This window comes from Lepus europaeus, chromosome 17, assembly GCF_033115175.1.
Source record: "Lepus europaeus isolate LE1 chromosome 17, mLepTim1.pri, whole genome shotgun sequence".
In the NCBI taxonomy this organism is placed as follows: domain Eukaryota; kingdom Metazoa; phylum Chordata; class Mammalia; order Lagomorpha; family Leporidae; genus Lepus; species Lepus europaeus.
The window spans coordinates 17,296,247-17,313,352 of NC_084843.1; the positions used below are offsets into that span (position 1 = coordinate 17,296,247).

Genomic DNA, 17,106 nt, shown 5'->3' on the forward strand with positions numbered 1-17,106 from the left:
TAAACAAATGAGAATAATGTGAATCACAGGTTAGAAAGTTAAGCTTCGCAGAAGCCTAAACAAGGAAGTAGCATCAATATATTTAGTGTAAGCCATAGTTCAGGAAATAGTAAGAGCTATTTTTAATTTGTGAACTCTTCACCAGGAAGGGCATATTTAATGTAAAAGTAGATGGCTCCCCCCACCCCCATTATAGCCATGTTTGAATTTTTGGGGGCAGGAAGTGAAGAGGATCATAACAAAGCATCTGGACCCTCTTCCAGCAGAGACTGGGTCTGACTCTGCTTTATCCTCTCCTTTGTGTCCCACATGATGCAGAACCCATAGTAGGTACTAAATTAAAATTATTGTGATGTGATGTAATAAGCTAGACTCCTAATTACTGATACCATTTCAGTTTTGGAGACTGATATACCTCGAGAACTTGGATGATAATAAGATAGGATGAAAACTTATTTTTTTCCCCACAAAAACAGAAAGCTCGAGAAGCCGGTGAACAGCTCAGCAACCTCGGAACCGCTGTGCAGAACATTCTTTGAATACGAATTAGCAGTGGGTAATGGCAGCATATTTATGAGGTCTCTTGCCGGGTCCCTTCCTCCTGTGAATGCTGTATAATTCATTGCGCGCGCCCTGACCCCAGTGCGCTCCTGTTCTGACAAATCATACTTGATTAAGACAAATCTTTATTAGTTAGCTAGTCAACTTCCCCATTTATCACTGGCAAATCCCATTCTCCTCTTCAGGTGCAGGAAAAGTGACTGAGACCTTTAAAAAAATGAACCCACATATCTAAATAAACATACAACATTTGCTATATGCAGCAAGTGAAACTAGAAATCTCAAAGTCCTCATAGAAGATTAAACAAATTATTTAGTAGGTATATATTATATCCACTGACAAACTCAAACCCACTGCATACTTCACCCAGGTGGAGGAATTGTTAGTTCAGTAATCTATGTAGAGAGCTGTATCTCTTAGTGAACTCACATTTGAAGGCAAAATGCCATATTTTAAAAACCTTATTACAAAGTTGGAGGTTCAAAATACTGAAATAATAACAATAAAAAGACTGCTGAGTAGAGAGAATATTTAAGATTCCTACCAAAAGAATAACAGCACATCTTAAAAAAGTGAATAGGGCAGAACAAATTCGCACAATCATTCTTGATTTTTTTTTTTTTTTTAGTAACACAGGAAACTGTATCTCTTTTTGAACTGTCTACAATATTTTCATGAACTTCAATGTTGCTTTACCCTAAAGAGGATTTAATGTATTCAGATGGTTGAAACTTATTTTGGAGTCTAGTACACCAAGCTTGGTACCAGAACTGTTCCCAGAAACCTGATGATGAAGCCATGAAAACAAAGAAGATTGCCATGGCCTAGGATTGACACTAAGTGTAATAAACAACATCTTCTGAGAAGTTTCAGAAATTCTCTAGTTTCAGGAGGTAGATTTTAGTACAAACCATTAACTTTCTTTAGTGACAGCAAAATGCAATAAGAATCAATATGGTTTGATTGAATTTTCATTTCTCAAGTTTTTACTTTTTTTAATATTTACTTATTTATTTGAAAGATTGAGCTAGAGAGAGGTGGAGAGAGACACAGAGAGATCTTCTATTCACTAGTTTACTCCCCAGATGGCTGCACCAGCTAATCTAAAGCCAGGAGCCAGTAGCTTCCTCCAGGTCTCCCACAGGGTGCAGGGGCCCAAGTACTTGGGCCATCTTTCGCTGCTTTCCCAAACCATAGCAGAGAGCTGGATCCGAAGTGGAGTAGCTGGAACTTGAACTGGTGCCCATATGGGATGCTGGCACTGCAGGTGGCGGCTATATCCACTACATCACAGCATCGGCTCCTCAAATTTTTACTCTTAAGCCTTGATTCTGTGAGGGGGGAATGCTTTTAGTTTTTTTTTTTTTTCCATAAAAAACTACTATATAAATCCAGATATATTCAATGTTCCTTTTAAAAATAATGCAGAGATGGAGTTCAGTTGTTTTGAAAAATATTTCCATTTGAGATTCAACATATTCTGATGAGAAACAAATTATATATAAACTGCGGAGAGAACCCACTTTTAGTCATGAAAACTTTCATGAAATGCCAGGTAATACTACATAGTACACATATCGTATTTTACCTTATTGATGGCTTTTAGTGTTAAATGCAAAGCAACATTTGAAAACATTTTTGCACATTTGGACTCTCTTTTACTTGCCAAAATTTCTTATTTAGAAAATGTGGATACATCCTGAGAAATGAGGTCAGAGCTTGGTATGAGAGACTTCAAAAGAACACCTAGTGCTGTGGGAAATAGTGTGTTGATGATTTTATAAGCAGACTGACTCTCATTATATCTATGGATTCAGAAGCGATCACGCCTGAACAGTCCCTCCCCACTCTAGTGGTCTTTCATCATGATCTCAAAGCACCGAACAACTATTCTGAAAGTGAAAATTACCACGGTCCCATTGGAAAATCTTGATTTCATTTGGGGTGTGGGGAACGGGAGCATGAAAGAGACAGTTAATCAGTTTACAATAGGTCCATGGAAGTAAAGGGAAAGTTTTGAAATCACTTTCATTCATCTTATGTATTTTCGACCCATTTTTTGGTCTTGGAAATCCTAATGAAAATGAATTCTCCTAGAAAAGTTAAACAATTTGCCAACTGTGGCTAGTTTTAGGTCTGAGTTAGGATTAGGACTCAAAACATGAAACATCATTTGGAGGTAATTTTGTGGCATGCGCCAGGAAGACACAAAGCCAATGTCAACACCTCCCACCTAAGTGAGGGAGAGTGATATGAAAATTACCACACCAACAACTGCAAAGTGTCCGCCACCTTGCAACAACAAGGATAAAAACATTGTACGAGCACTGAACAGAGCAATGTGCCGGTTGTGTCAGATCACTCACATGAAAAGAGGGTGCTCTCCATACATCTGCTCACCATCCTTGCAGGTCTCCAAGAATCCACATTTCCTGACTTCCACCCTAGGGTGTCTTGCTCCTACACTCATTCTAATCTGCTTCACTGTGATGTGGAAAATTCTGGACATAATCTAAAATCTGAATGCCTACTGAGAGTCTGTGACTGATAGTCTACTGCACGCTTCATATTTCTTTTTAAGTATTAGAAGACAAATATAAGGATCTCTGGAAATAATGCTTCCAAGGCTTTTGTAGCTTCAGAGTGGACATTATACTGAGGATAAACTAATGGGATATGACAAATATTAAAAACAGTAGTCTCAGTAATTGGAAAGTCTAGAAGAAAGGTTGTATTTCTAACAACATTTGCAGGTAAAAATGCTGAAAGTTATCTGGTCCACCTACTGCTGACAAATATCTATCTATCATCCAGTGGCATGTAGGTCAAAGTGGAGGAGGATGAGAAGATATTGTTCCCTCTTGTCTACCTACTTCCCAACTGTGCCTGGTCAATACACTGGTATCAGGTAACATTTCCCCTACTAAAAAAAAAATAATAATAAAGAAAAGTAGCACATTGCTACTTGTTGTTATTTCTTTCCCATATAATGACTGTCATATAATACAATACATATTTCCTGGCTGAATGAATGAATAAATGTGTATAAATGAACTGTGTAAGAGTAAGTAAAAAAAGTAGGAATGTAGAGTAAAAAGAGGAGAACATTAAAGGTGATAAAACATAAAAGGGTCAAGGAATGAAGAGACTTATATAGAGGAAAAGGCTCTTGCCAAACAAATTTTAGAACCAGGAGGGATTTTGAATTTCTTATTTCATTCAAGGGTTAGATTAGATCATCTAGAGAAAAGTGTTTTTTTTTTTTTAAATGGCATATCAGGCACAGCTTGGATTAAATCTAGACCTCTTAACTCTTCATTTCATATCCTCTGTAATACGCAATGTTTCAAGCAGGAGGTTCAAGACCAGGTAATTAGTGTGGACTCTTTCTTATTAGAGTCAATGAATGGCCCCAGGGTATGGGTCCTTAAAATAGCCCATGCACTTCTGCAGTCCTGGGTGAAACACTAGGGAGAGTAATTTCTACTAAGGAAGATCCTACACAGCATTGGTCTAACTCATCATTTTAGTGATGTTAAATGTAACTAGCCAAAAATACCCAATACGTACCCATCTATAGTGAGTATAATGAGTAACTGGGTTAAAATAGGTGGTAGAGGGGAAGAGGAATGTATGTTTTCCTCACAGTCCATTTCCTTAAGATATTTCTGAATTCTGGTAAAAGAATTCAAGCATGGTAAACCTGGAGCTATTGCAAACTGATACCTCACTCATTCAAGATATATTGAGTGCTTATTATGTACCAGGAACAAGAATACAAAATCCAAATATGACCTCAGATGACTGTAGGGAGCTGTTAGGCAAATCCTAGTCCTTTGAAACGTGAAAAGTGACAGTTAAAGACATTTAACATTATAAAATCCACTTGACTGAACAGTTTGAAATTACTTTCTCCTCTACACATTTTATTAATATAGGTTCATGGGAGTATTTTCAATCTGCAAATACATTCTTTCAAAGTATAGCAAATCTCAAGTAATTTGTACTGGTTTGTTGCTCTAATTACCATAGAAACTAAACTATTCCTCATCACAATACAATTTTCCCATTGTGTTTAAGGTTGGTAAATCAGCATAATCTGATATTCTAATACAAACACTTGGTAGAGAAACCCAATTCTGCTGCAAATTTTCAGAATGTGTTAAAATTGATGTCAATGTCTCAGTAATTTCGCAGTTTAAAAAACAGTTAGAAATGTAATGACTACACTACACTTGATTAAAGCATTTACAGCTCTAATCAAAAACTGACAGCAAGATCAAAGATGTTAACTTAAATCTCTCCTCTAATTATGTTTAAAATGCCACACCTCAGGCCTGTCTCTCCTCTTCTTTTTCAAACCAAATTCTGCTTAAGAAAGATCTAACACTTCTTAACAGTTCATTATCCAATAAAACTATTCAAAGCTTAAAAGCAATCTACACAATTAGTCAGGACCTCAGGGAGTCCACCGGTAGTCTTTATTACAGGACTTCATATTAAAACACCTTAATTATATTTGTCAAATGGATTTCATTAAAACCCATCGTCACTTTAATTTTCATATTTTGACAGTGCTGGCATAGGCATTATTACCACCTGCCAGGCTAGGAACTACAACAAAATTGTCAAATTCCTTCAAATCTTAACCAGTTTCTTTTGTACCTGATGGTTTTCCCTTTGTAGAGAAACTCTCACAATTAGGAGAATTAAAATACCCCTACTTAAATTCTATGCAGTATATATATATATATGTGTGTGTGTGTGTTTCTTGCAGGTGCAGGAAAAACAAACTCCATTCGTGTGGGGTTGCCAGGTGCACTTCTCAGAGAGGGCGATGCGCATACTTTGCAGTGCATCTGAATAGCAAAGCCAGACATCAAACAGAATGCACTATGATTCAATCACATCACAACCATCAGGACTTGAAAGCCAGGACATTTTTTTTTTTACTTCCTATTCATTATGCTGCCATATTTCATAAAATATACGGTGTTTCTGGCCATTCACTTGAGATTCAATTGTATTTTCATTTACCACTGCGACTTAGACTATTGAAAAAGCAACTGGAAAAAAAATACATATATCCATTTCTTTCTAGCTATGTGATGTTCAATGACTACAGTGATGCAATGTTTATAGCATTTTTCTAATTCATGCAGTTATGCAACTTTAGGAAAACAGAGGTGTGTACAATAATAAGCAAAGCATTTTTGTTTTTTTCCTGGATTTTCTGTCTTTGGTGGTATATGTAATACAGAAAGAGAATTTCTCAATAGTCCCCCGTTTAGACTGTGGCACATAAAATTATATTTTTTAAGTGTTGGAGATAGAACATGAATAGTGAAAAAGGATAGTTTTTTTTAAAACCTAACAGATTCATAAGACACAACAAAGGAGAGGGGTTTCTGGCTTATGTCGAACACACTTCAGGGCTTTGTACAATGGTCTCAAGAGTAATAATCACCTTCCTTTATGAATACTTTAAGTCGGAATAAATGGTCTTGGATTATTTTGAGTAAAACCGGAATTTTAAAGATTTTCTCACAAAATCACAAGACAGTCAAAAAACATAAATGGTCACTGACTTCTATGTCTCAAAATGTAACATAACTGAAATAGAAAGCATACTTGAGAATTATGCATAAGGAAAATGCATTTAAATACAGTTCCAATGTCATTGCTGCCTAGAAGCCTTTCATGATTAACCTTTCTGGAAATGTTTCTCTCCACTCTGGACTCAGATCAACTCATAATCTATGCTACGATTATGGCACATATCCCAAGGCTTGATGCTTTTGCTCTCTCTGCCAGACCTTAATGGAGTGCCTAGCACTGGGCACACAATGTCTACCAAAGAACAGTTGAGTTCATGTCTATTTCCTGCATCAGACAGTGACAAATCCCCCATGGTAGGGAAGAAGTCTCAGTTATTTAGAATACACATCATGCATGTGCATACACACATACACACACACACAATCACGCGCGCACACACACACAACTAATAGGCTTATGGGAGTGTATGTGCTGATATACTGAATTTTATGAGTAGAAAATTTATTTTCCAAATCTCAAACATTCATAAACCAAAATCAAAATAAAAACGATCACCTTCTTTTAAAATGTTTCCTTAGTGTTGCCATAATCTTGAACCAGGATTCCTTCACCTTTATCTCACTTTGCCCTTGCTGTCATTGACCCTGTAGCAATTCTGCTTAGGATGGCTGACAACTGATGGAGCCGATGACACAGGGACATCAGAGGAACACAACACAGACGTTTTGCAAGGAGCTTCCCGGCTGCTAGAAAGCACATTCCATTGCAACCAGTCAATAATTTATTTGAAGCCATTATTATTAATAATCACAGAACACATGGATTGTCCTCATTAGGAAAAAAATTGGAACAATCTACTATTTTAGAAATGCTCCTAGAGGGACACTTCAAAAATGAGGCCAGATGCGGTCTGCATTCTGGAATATTTGAAGTTGATTTGATATAAATAGAGGCCTACAGAAACCCTGCTGACACAAAAGTCACAAGGCACATATAAATTTATGAATACTGCATTTATTACATTTTAAATGCAATACATGTTAACTTGGTGCTCCTAGAGTGGTTTGGGTTATCTGTGGATCTTTGTATGCTATCAATTTCTGTTCAGTGACACCAAGTCCCAGTCATTCACAAAGGCTAAAATAGCTCCTCTCTTTTTGTTGCCCATTTGTGTTCAAGGTGTGCAAGTGTAGGAGCTGGCCTGCACACCAAAAATTAGACATGATTTATACAGTGCACTGACACAGAGACAAATGTGGTTAGTAAAAGAAACCACTTTGGGCAGCATAAAAAATATAACTTAAACTTTGGCTAATCTGGTGCTCTCTCTGAGAATGGTTGGTTAGACATTGGTGAAGGTGGGGCCGGTGCTGTGGGTAGTAGGTTAAGCATCTGCCTGCAGTGCCGGTATCCCAAATAGGTGCTGGTTCGAGTTCTGGCTGCTCCACATCCCATCTAGCTACCTGCTGTGGCCTGCGAAAGAAGTAGAAGATGGCCCAAGTGCTTGGGCCCCTGCACCCATGTAGGAGACTCAGAAGAAGCTCCTGGCTCCTGGCTTCAGAATGGCCCAGCTCTGGCTGTTGCAGCCATTTGAGGAGTGAACCAGCGGATGAAAGACCTTTCTCTCTGACTCTCCCTCTCTCTGTAACTCCGCCTCTCAAGTAAACAAATAAATCTTAAAAAAAAAAAAAAGAAAAGAAAGAAAGAAAGCAAAAGAAATTGGTGAAAGAGCACCTGGAAGGGACAGGGATACCAAAGGCAATGGACAGAGGAGTTCATTGAAGAGTGACGTGCTGCAAGTGAGGCTGTGCCAAGACTGGGACCTTTGCCTGTTATTTCGGCCTGGGACCATGTGTATGTGGTCACACTGCTACTTCTATTCCTTATTTAGCCCATCTTCCCTCCTGGGCGCATGTTGCCATGCACATCATCACCTGGTCCCTTGCAATGGCCTCTTAGAGTCTCTCTACACCCTCCAGTCTTGAGCCCTGGTTGGGGTCCTCAGTGTCTTCACACTGGGCAAAAGAAGCAAAGTGGTTACACTGGTTTTATGCTTATCCACAGCGAACTTGGCTGCTGGAGGGATGGGGTGGAGGGAGGTAATGTGGGACATGTGGGATTACAGGAGCCTGCAGGAGGACTGCAAGTAGCATTGCAAAGGCTGCAAACTGCTTGATCAGAGAGAAAGCCTGAAGTGCTCCACTGACAGCTCAACAAGCCTGCCCAGATAGTGCTTTTCCCAACAGAAGAAAATCTGTGACTTTTGCTATCTCAGTGCTCCCTCCCTCAATCCTCCTACCCCTAACCGCCACACACACACACACACACACACAATTTTAGAATGTTCACTTTGAAAAAAAACTATTGTTGCTTCTGTGATAATCACAAGACAATAGAACAATATTTACTATTCTTTTGAAGTTGTACAAAAGCAGTCAGTAAGATTATGCCTCACTGTCCAATGCTGGCTCCTTCATATTGATTACTTTGGATGCTAAACCACAGCATTTGTCAAATCCTTCTGGAGCATAGGAGATGAATGACACTAAGATCTGTTTCTGGACTGAGCCCTGTATTTTGCATTCCGACTACCCTTAGGGCTACTATTCTTTTATATACAACATAATACTGATTCTCTTTAAATAAAATGACTGCCTAATTCAACAGTTGCCAAATGATAGGCCAAAATGGAAATTCTTTAGGTCTATTTTTCTATTGGGAATCAGCATTGGAGCCTTTACCACAGTACATATCTATGTCATTTCAGTTACTAATAGAAGTGAACAAATCACTTACAAAGTGCAACAACCTGATCCACTATTTATTTATCGACAGAGGCTACTAGGGTGTTTTGGTTTGTTTCCTAGAGCACTGAGATCCTCCGAACCTACCTCCAGGTTCTGCGATGCCTGCTTCTTGAGTGAGCTGATCTACTGATTCTTCAATGCAGGTAGGGGTAGAGGTGGTGGCAGTGGTACCAAGCTGTGCTCTACATGAAATTTTAGTTAGAGTCCAAGTCTAGCTGCTACGGTTTCAAATGACTAGGCAATTTATGCTTGTTTTTTTTAAACTGCCCGTATGTTCCATTCCCAAAACAGTAGGATTTTTATGTTTCACAGGTAGATCATATTTTATTGGTGTTGATGGCTATTGTTATTTAAATGTACCCTAATATGACTTTATGGCATCTCTTTATTAGTTTTGCAATGTAAATACAAAATAAATAGATTTTAATATGCTGAAATTTTTGATGAGCATTTAAAAATAAGCACTATTCTTACATCTCATAAATTTAGTTCTCTGGGTAAAGAAAAATAATTTCATATATACTTATTTTAATTCCCAATGGACTATGGATCGTTATGCTTCATGGTCCCCAACACAAGGTGGAACGCAAGGACTATTCCTAATTGCCTGGTGAAGAACAGCTGCACAAAGGAGTTAAATGACTTTCCTACTGTCCCAAGTGAGGCCGAGAACCGTGAAACGACACTTTGTCTCCCGATCTAGCTTTCTGTCTTCAAAGCGAAGAACTAGCATAACTCATACTGGAAATATGTGTAGTTTTTGGAACCTCCAGCTGAGAGTCAGAGATTTCAAATAAACCTTTATTTCAACAGCACCAACAAATTAAGTGTTAATACTAAGCTCCTTTGGATTTTTATAAAATTTCATGTTATACACATACCTTTTCAATGTCAGTTTCTAATATTCCAATATCAATTTATAGGTAAAAAGGATTATTGTCATGCCTTCAGAACCTAAGCAATGATGATGTTAGCGTTTTCAGTCATTCTAGGGCTTTTAAACTTAAAATATCAAAAAGTCACAAAATGTTGGTTCTTAAATATTTCAATGAATAAGGTAGTTCTTTTCATATATATCACTGTTACAGTTTATTAACAAGTCAGTTGTGAAACTTGCAGTTTTGAGTATGCCAAAATGATGAAGTTAACATGAGATGGGAAATGCAACATGTTCAAAGCCCTACCCATTTTGCAATTTTCAAATCACTGTTAGATGTATAGAATAACTATCCAGTTAGTAATTGTCTATGTGATTCATCAAAAGAATAAACATAAGAAAATCAAAGTCTCCTACAAGTCCAAAAGCTCAGTATTTAAACAATATTTTGCTTTTTATGGTTATGTCAACTTTGATTATACCTTTTAAATTGTCAATGAAATTTGGTAATAAAAAGGGAAAGCCTTAATTGAAATGCTTGTAAAATCCTCTTACTTGGAGAGTTTGTGTGAGTTGATTAATTAAGAGACTTTCACAGTTTTCATATTGATTGCCTTTGTGTTTCTGAACTTTCTGTCGCTCATGTGTAGGGTAAAAGTAAGAAATTCTGGATGTAACAAGATACAGGATTTCTCACACAGGCTTCCACTTTGATAAACGGAGTGTTTTTCCCTCCCTTTCTGGAGTATTTCTCTGTTCATTTTGTAGAAAGAAACAGGCTTTTAAATGCTGATCGTTTTACCCCAAATCATAATTTCACCAAAAGCTTTTAGCAGGTATGATCTATCTCTAGTACAGTTTTTATTTGTTTTACTAAACTGTCTACAAACAGAAATGGGGAGGGGAGGAGACAGTGGCAAGAAGCACCAACCTCTTCTGCTAGGACTAAGCCAGATAGAGACGTTAATATCTGTTTTACATCTCTGTATTGGTAGTAGAAAATATTAAATGGTAGGAATTTTCTGCCTACATTTGGGTATTAAAATAGATCGGTGCTGTGATTTTCCAGTGATCATGAGAAAGAAAAAGGTTTAAAATATGGCATTTCAAGTCTATTTAACACTAAAATATTTCCTGATAGTATCACTAAAAAGTGTTTTACGAAACTGTAGGTAATAGATTCCATTTCAAAATGATGAAAACAAAATTAGTCTTTAGTATTTTTGAGTGATCTTTCTTTCTCCAAATAAATGTTTAGGGTACTGTGATGAAATTAACTGAATATTTAAGATGCTACTAGAAGGTAAAATAAACCATTTTTAGGGTGTCTTTAGAAGATAAACTTACCAAATTTTCTAGTTAGTTTGTTTAGGAATTTTCCCCTGTACGCAGACAAGATACTTCTCTTTTCTTTTGAACATTTCAGCATATTTGTCCAGCATTATTTTTTCATTCTCTTTTATCCCCGGGGCTCTCAATGTTTAAATAGCTCCCTCCCATGTAAAGCTTTGCACCGATATCGATCAGCCTAGGCTGGAAGTTACTATGAGGCATTTTCAATAATCAGCCCAGCTGTTCAGAGAGCTTCTTGAATAAAACCCTTAGGTAAACAGCATAATACACTGAGAACTCTGCCAGCAACCAGACCTTCTCGGCAATCTCAAGGATTGCTACTAATGCTTGTCTAAACAAAGAACTTAATTCTGATTTTAACAATGGAGGCTATAGGGTAATTCAAACAAATCCCATCTTTGATTCACATATGTGGAGACTATAAGGGGTTCCTCCACCTCCTGCATGCTTGCATACCTGATTAATTCCAAAGCACTATGTGTCAAGTAAACCATTTCTGCAGAGCCAAGAAACAACTGTTATGAAGGCAATTTTCTGGAATTAACATTTTATCCTTTTATCCTCACATTCAGATGTAAGTTTATTTACCTGGACCTTTTAGGTCAGTTATATGAGTATTATCTGCCTTTATGTAATGTGTAGCACAGAATTAGAGGTGCAATTACTTATTTATAATTTTAGTTCACTTTTTAATTTCTTCTTTTTTTAAGAGTTAAATGTTAAAGAAAAAGAGACACTTTTACATAGCAGCCCTAATAATGATTTCCTGCTGATATGCAACAAGGGAACCTTAAAAGAGCACTGAAAAAAATGACAGTATATATAAAGCACAAGGCAAAAATAGCATTAGGTCGCCATGTAGTGACACCCATAATGTTCACACCCTTCAATGGGTAAAGAACAAACATCATAAAAGTAAATAGTGCTTCAAAACAGATGACACTTGTACGATCTTGTGAGTCCTCAAATTGTTTTGCTTCTACAAAAAGAACACAAAACCAAATAACATAAACAATTTCTAATGTTTCTACTGGAACCATTCAAAGAAGCTTTCAGGTCATTATTTAATTAAACATATTTGTCTGGTTAAGTCTATTCTGAGATAGACTGAGTTGACAGAGGCCTCTAGGTAATGGAAGAATAGACCAGCCTTCTGACAAATTAGAAATTTTAAACATTTCCTCTGGCTTATGTCCCACCCCAGATTCCATACTCATGGCAGTAAATCTGAATGATTCTGTTTTCTTGTTGGTCTCTCCTCCCACCCCCACTCCAGCAGGCTTATTTGTTTTCTCTATTTTGGAAGAGGATCAGTCTGCAGCATTGAGTTTACAGCAATTGCATCCTGTCATAATATGCCAAGGATGACAGACTCAGTCTCCACCCCTGATGGAGCTTATACTCTGGAAAGATGGGACTCTCTTCTCTACCCCAGCACACTGCCCAAGTGCAGAAGAAAATCAAGGAGCAATTATAATAGGTACAAACGATAATATTAAATATTAATTGAAATTGTTTACCCTTATATATAAAAAATCCTCATACTGAAAAAAAAAATGTCTACAAAAACAAACATGGTCTACAAAATGCCCCTACATGAACATTATCATATGGAGGAGATGGCAGTAGTGAAAGACTTGGCCTTGACTCTGACAGCTATTCATCCATAAATGAATCCGGGCAGAATACCTTCTGTGAGCAGAGCAATTCACTCACCCCTCAGATCTTGCTCCCTGGCAGGTGCCGCTTCCTCATCTCACCCTATAATTATTGGCAGTTCATGATCTTACCTTGTGTTTCTTACATTCTCCAGATACTCTCTCTTGAGAGTCTCATTCACTTCCATGGTTTTTAAATATTATCCTTGTTCCTATGCTCAAGCTTTGTTAACCTATTCCAAGTTTTACTCCCTATCTCCCATTACTTGTAGGACATTTCACTCTCATTATCCTACCAGTCCCTTAAATTTAGGAGGTACAAGATGAAAATCCTATCTTCTTACCATGTGCCTCCTCCCATAAGTCAAGGTTAAGCAAATCAAGGGGGATTTCCGGGTCTGTCTGTCACAATTCAATTCCTTTAAAATTTTTAGTTGCTTCTCATGTCTCACATTTGTGTCTTCTTTTCCATTCCTATTTTTGTACCATCTAACACTGACCAGCACAAAAGCCTCCTAACTGGTTTCCTTGCCTTCCCTGTTTATGACCACTGATACATGTTGATGGCTTAATTTTCCCAAACTCTTCCTTAAACACCACTCTGGCCATGATTACCAAGAAAAATTCAAGCCCCCAGCAAGCTTTAATAACCTTTAAATCTAAAAACTTTTTTAGGCTTCTCTCCTAATTCTCTCTGGCTACAATTCTGGGTTTCTCAGTGTAGGTACCTGTTGATATTTTGGGCTGGATAATTCTCTGTGCCTTGTAGGATGGTAGAGCAGTCTGAGGCTCTGCCAGGTAGATCCCAGTAGTAGCTTCTTTCTTCCCACTGTGACAACCAAAAAATGTCTCCAGATACCATCAGATGTTCCCTGGGGGCACAAATTAGTCCTGGCTGAGAACTACTTAACTGGTCAGACAGCATGTGGCCACCTCTGAGCCTTTGCCCAGGCAGTTCGCTGGCTGGAATGCCCCTCAAAACTCAATTCCTTACAAATTTTTTAAAAGATTTTATTTATTAATTTGAGAGGCAGAGTTACAGACAGAGAGAAGGAAAGACAGAAAGTTTGTCTATCCACTGGTTCACTCCTCAAATGACTGCAAAGGCTGGAGCTAGGCTCATCTGAAGCCAGGAGCCAGGAGCTTCTTCTGGGTCTCCCACGCAGGTGCAGGGGCCCAAGCACTTGGGCTATCTACCATTGCTTTCCTAGGCCATCAGGAGAGAGCTAGATCGAAAGAGAAGCAGCCGGGGCATGAACTGGTGCGCCCCCATTGGGATGCTGGCGACGCAGGCAGAGGCTTAGCTGGCTACACTACAGTGCCAGTCCCCACTCCATACAATTCTGTCCACTGTTCCTGGCTCCTGTAGCTGAAAGGCTACATCTGTCAGGAATTCTGCATTTGCCTATTGCGGTGGAGGCTGCTTGCCTCAGGCCTGCTTTCACCTGACTCCCGGGGTCTGTGTGGTGACTCCGTGCCTCTTGCCCCCACCACGCTCTTGCTCTTCCTCTCAGGAACGAATCCACAGCAACATTTGCCCACAACTAAGAGCATCTCTTTCTCCACCAACTCTTAAGCACTGTGTCTTGACTTAGCAGCACTCATGTACCTGCGTGATTCTTTCTGCTGGAACGAACACTGCTTGAAAGTAAGAACTGTGTCACCTTTTATTCCTCCCAGGTGAGCAGTACGGTGTCCAGCCCATATAATGAATGAAGACACGCAAAGTACCAGCTTTCCAAACTTTGCAGTGAGAGAAGGCAACAAGGGGGCAGCGACTCAGGCAAAGGACCTTAAGAGACTCAATGAATTTGCTTCTCTGTTGTTTATTTTAAAGGATAAGGAAGACACAGAACAACTTTGACCACTCAACAATCTACGGTTCATCCATCCTCCAGAGAAACAAGCAGACAGGCTCTGAGGGAGGCAATGGGCATGGACTGTACGCTGCCAGCAAACTTAGTGAAAAGCAGACAAAACAGCGTTAAGAAGGCTTAACCGCCTTTTAGAACACAGCAGGTATATAAAAAAGCCATAAGGAAGTTTACAATAAAGAAAAGAATGTGGAAGAGTCAGAGTCTAAAAAGATAATTACATAGACAGTTTTAAACAACCTGTCTAATGGAGAGGTTGAGTGATTAAGACAAACAGCTTGCCAAGCTACATGGTTCACGGGGACGTAAATCAGAAAAAGTGGCAGACTCTCCAGAAAGGTCAGATAGATCACATTTCGTTTTTAAAAGGGGGAAAACGTGAAATTCATGCATTGTGTGTGTGTGTGTGTGTTGAGTTATTGGTAGAGAATGCTATGATATTGATAAACTTTGGAGAAAGAAACCATGTGTATTGTCAAGTGACTTAATACTTGAGGCACAATCCAAAGCACAAATTAAACAGCAGTGCATCGTGTAGTCAACACCATATGAGAGGTGCCTTGAGGGCAACACACACTGCTGTTAATGCACCAACCAAAACCTGGATAATCAGGATCTCAAAAGAGGTGAGTCACCCAGAGGGTCTCTGTAGGACCAGTCTAGTTTCTTAGCCTTGAACAGATGTGGTCTTGCCAAGGGCAAGGAAAATGGTGCACTACTCCACAAAGTCAATTCCAAATGTATAAGTCACTGAAGTGTATTTCTTATGGGATAGAGGCTGAGGAATGAAAGTAAGGATGCATCAAAACTTTTTAAGTCGTCAACTGCTTGCAATGAAAAGGGAAGAAAGCCTCATCAACTTTGGATAAAAAAGTGTCTAGATATACCACTGAAAAAGGAAGCCTGAAGGAACTTTACTTAAAAAAAAAAAAAAACTAAAAAAAAAAATTATTATTTACTTAAGAGGCAGAGAGACAGATAGAAAGAGAAAGCCTTTGTCTGCTTGGTTCACTCCCCAAATATCTGCAATAGCCCTGGGCTGGAACTGAAGCCAGAAACCAGGAAGGAACTCAATCAAGGTCTCCATCTTGGGTGGCAGAGACCTAACCAATGAGCCATTGCTGCTGCCTCCCAGCGTCTGCGTCAACAGGAAACCGGAGTTAGGAGCAGAAGTGCGTATTAAACCTAGGCACCCTGGCCGGCGCCGCGGCTCACTAGGCTAATCCTCCGCCTTGCGGCGCCGGCACACCGGGTTCTAGTCCCGGTCGGGGCACCGATCCTGTCCCGGTTGCCCCTCTTCCAGGCCAGCTCTCTGCTGTGGCCAGGGAGTGCAGTGGAGGATGGCCCAAGTGCTTGGGCCCTGCACCCCCTGGGAGACCAGGAGAAGCACCTGGCTCCCGGCCGCAGCGCGCCTACCGCGGCGGCCATTGGAGGGTGAACCAATGGCAAAAAGGAAGACCTTTCTCTCTGTCTCTCTCTCTCCCTGTCCACTCTGCCTGTCAAAAAAAAAAAAAAAAATAAATAAATAAATAAATAAAATAAAAAAAACCTAGGCACCTTGATATGGCATGTGGGTATCTTTTTTTTTTTTTTTAAGATTTATTTATTTATTTATTGGAAATCCACAGTTACAGAGACAGGAAGAAAGAGATAGAGAGAGGTCTTCCATCTGCTGGTTCACTCCCCAGTGGCCACAACAGCCAGGGCCAGGCCAAGTCGAAGCCAGGAGCCAGGAGCTTCCTTTGGGTCTCCCACATGGGTGGCAGGGGCCATCTTCTGCTGCTTTTCCCAGGCCCTGAGCAGGCAGCTGGAATGGAAGTGGAGCATCCAGGACATGAACTGGTGCCCATATAAGATGCCAGCATTGCAGGCAGCAGCTTTACCCACTACACCACAGCACTGGCTCCAAGATGTGGGTATCTTAATCTCTAGGCAGAATATCACCCAGAACCTTTATTTTCTCAGTTAACTGTGATTTGTTTTTCTTTTGTTAATTGATGGCATATTCTGGAGTGAGTCCTGCTTTTTGTTTTTGGCCTAGAGCCAACTTGATAATGTTAGTCAAATAAATTAGGTGATTAAAATGCTAAGTGTGAGCTCTTGTACCCATGAAATGAGAATCGGGAGGTCTGCACACTGGGATAAAATGAAAATGGACTGGGCTGGTGCTCTGGTGGAATAGGCTGAATGACTGCCTGCAGTGCCGGCATCCCATGTGGGCGCCAGTTTGAGTCCCGGCTGCTCCACTTTCGATCCAGCTCCCTGCTAATGGCCTGGGAAAGCAGAGGAAGATGGTGCAAGTGCTTGGGCCCTATACCTGCGTGGGAGACATGGAACAAGTTCCTGGATCTTGGCTTTGGATTGGCCCAGCTCTGGCCATTGCAGCCATCTGGGGAGTGAACCAGTGGATGGGAGA

General features: G+C 39.5%; 1 protein-coding gene across 3 annotated transcripts in view; it reads right to left on the reverse strand.

Annotated features, from left to right (window-relative positions):
• The window catches only part of VTI1A (vesicle transport through interaction with t-SNAREs 1A), a 388,014-nt gene that overhangs the window by 175,872 nt on the left and 195,036 nt on the right, over positions 1-17,106 (reverse strand). The gene's annotated exons all lie outside the window — the stretch shown is intronic.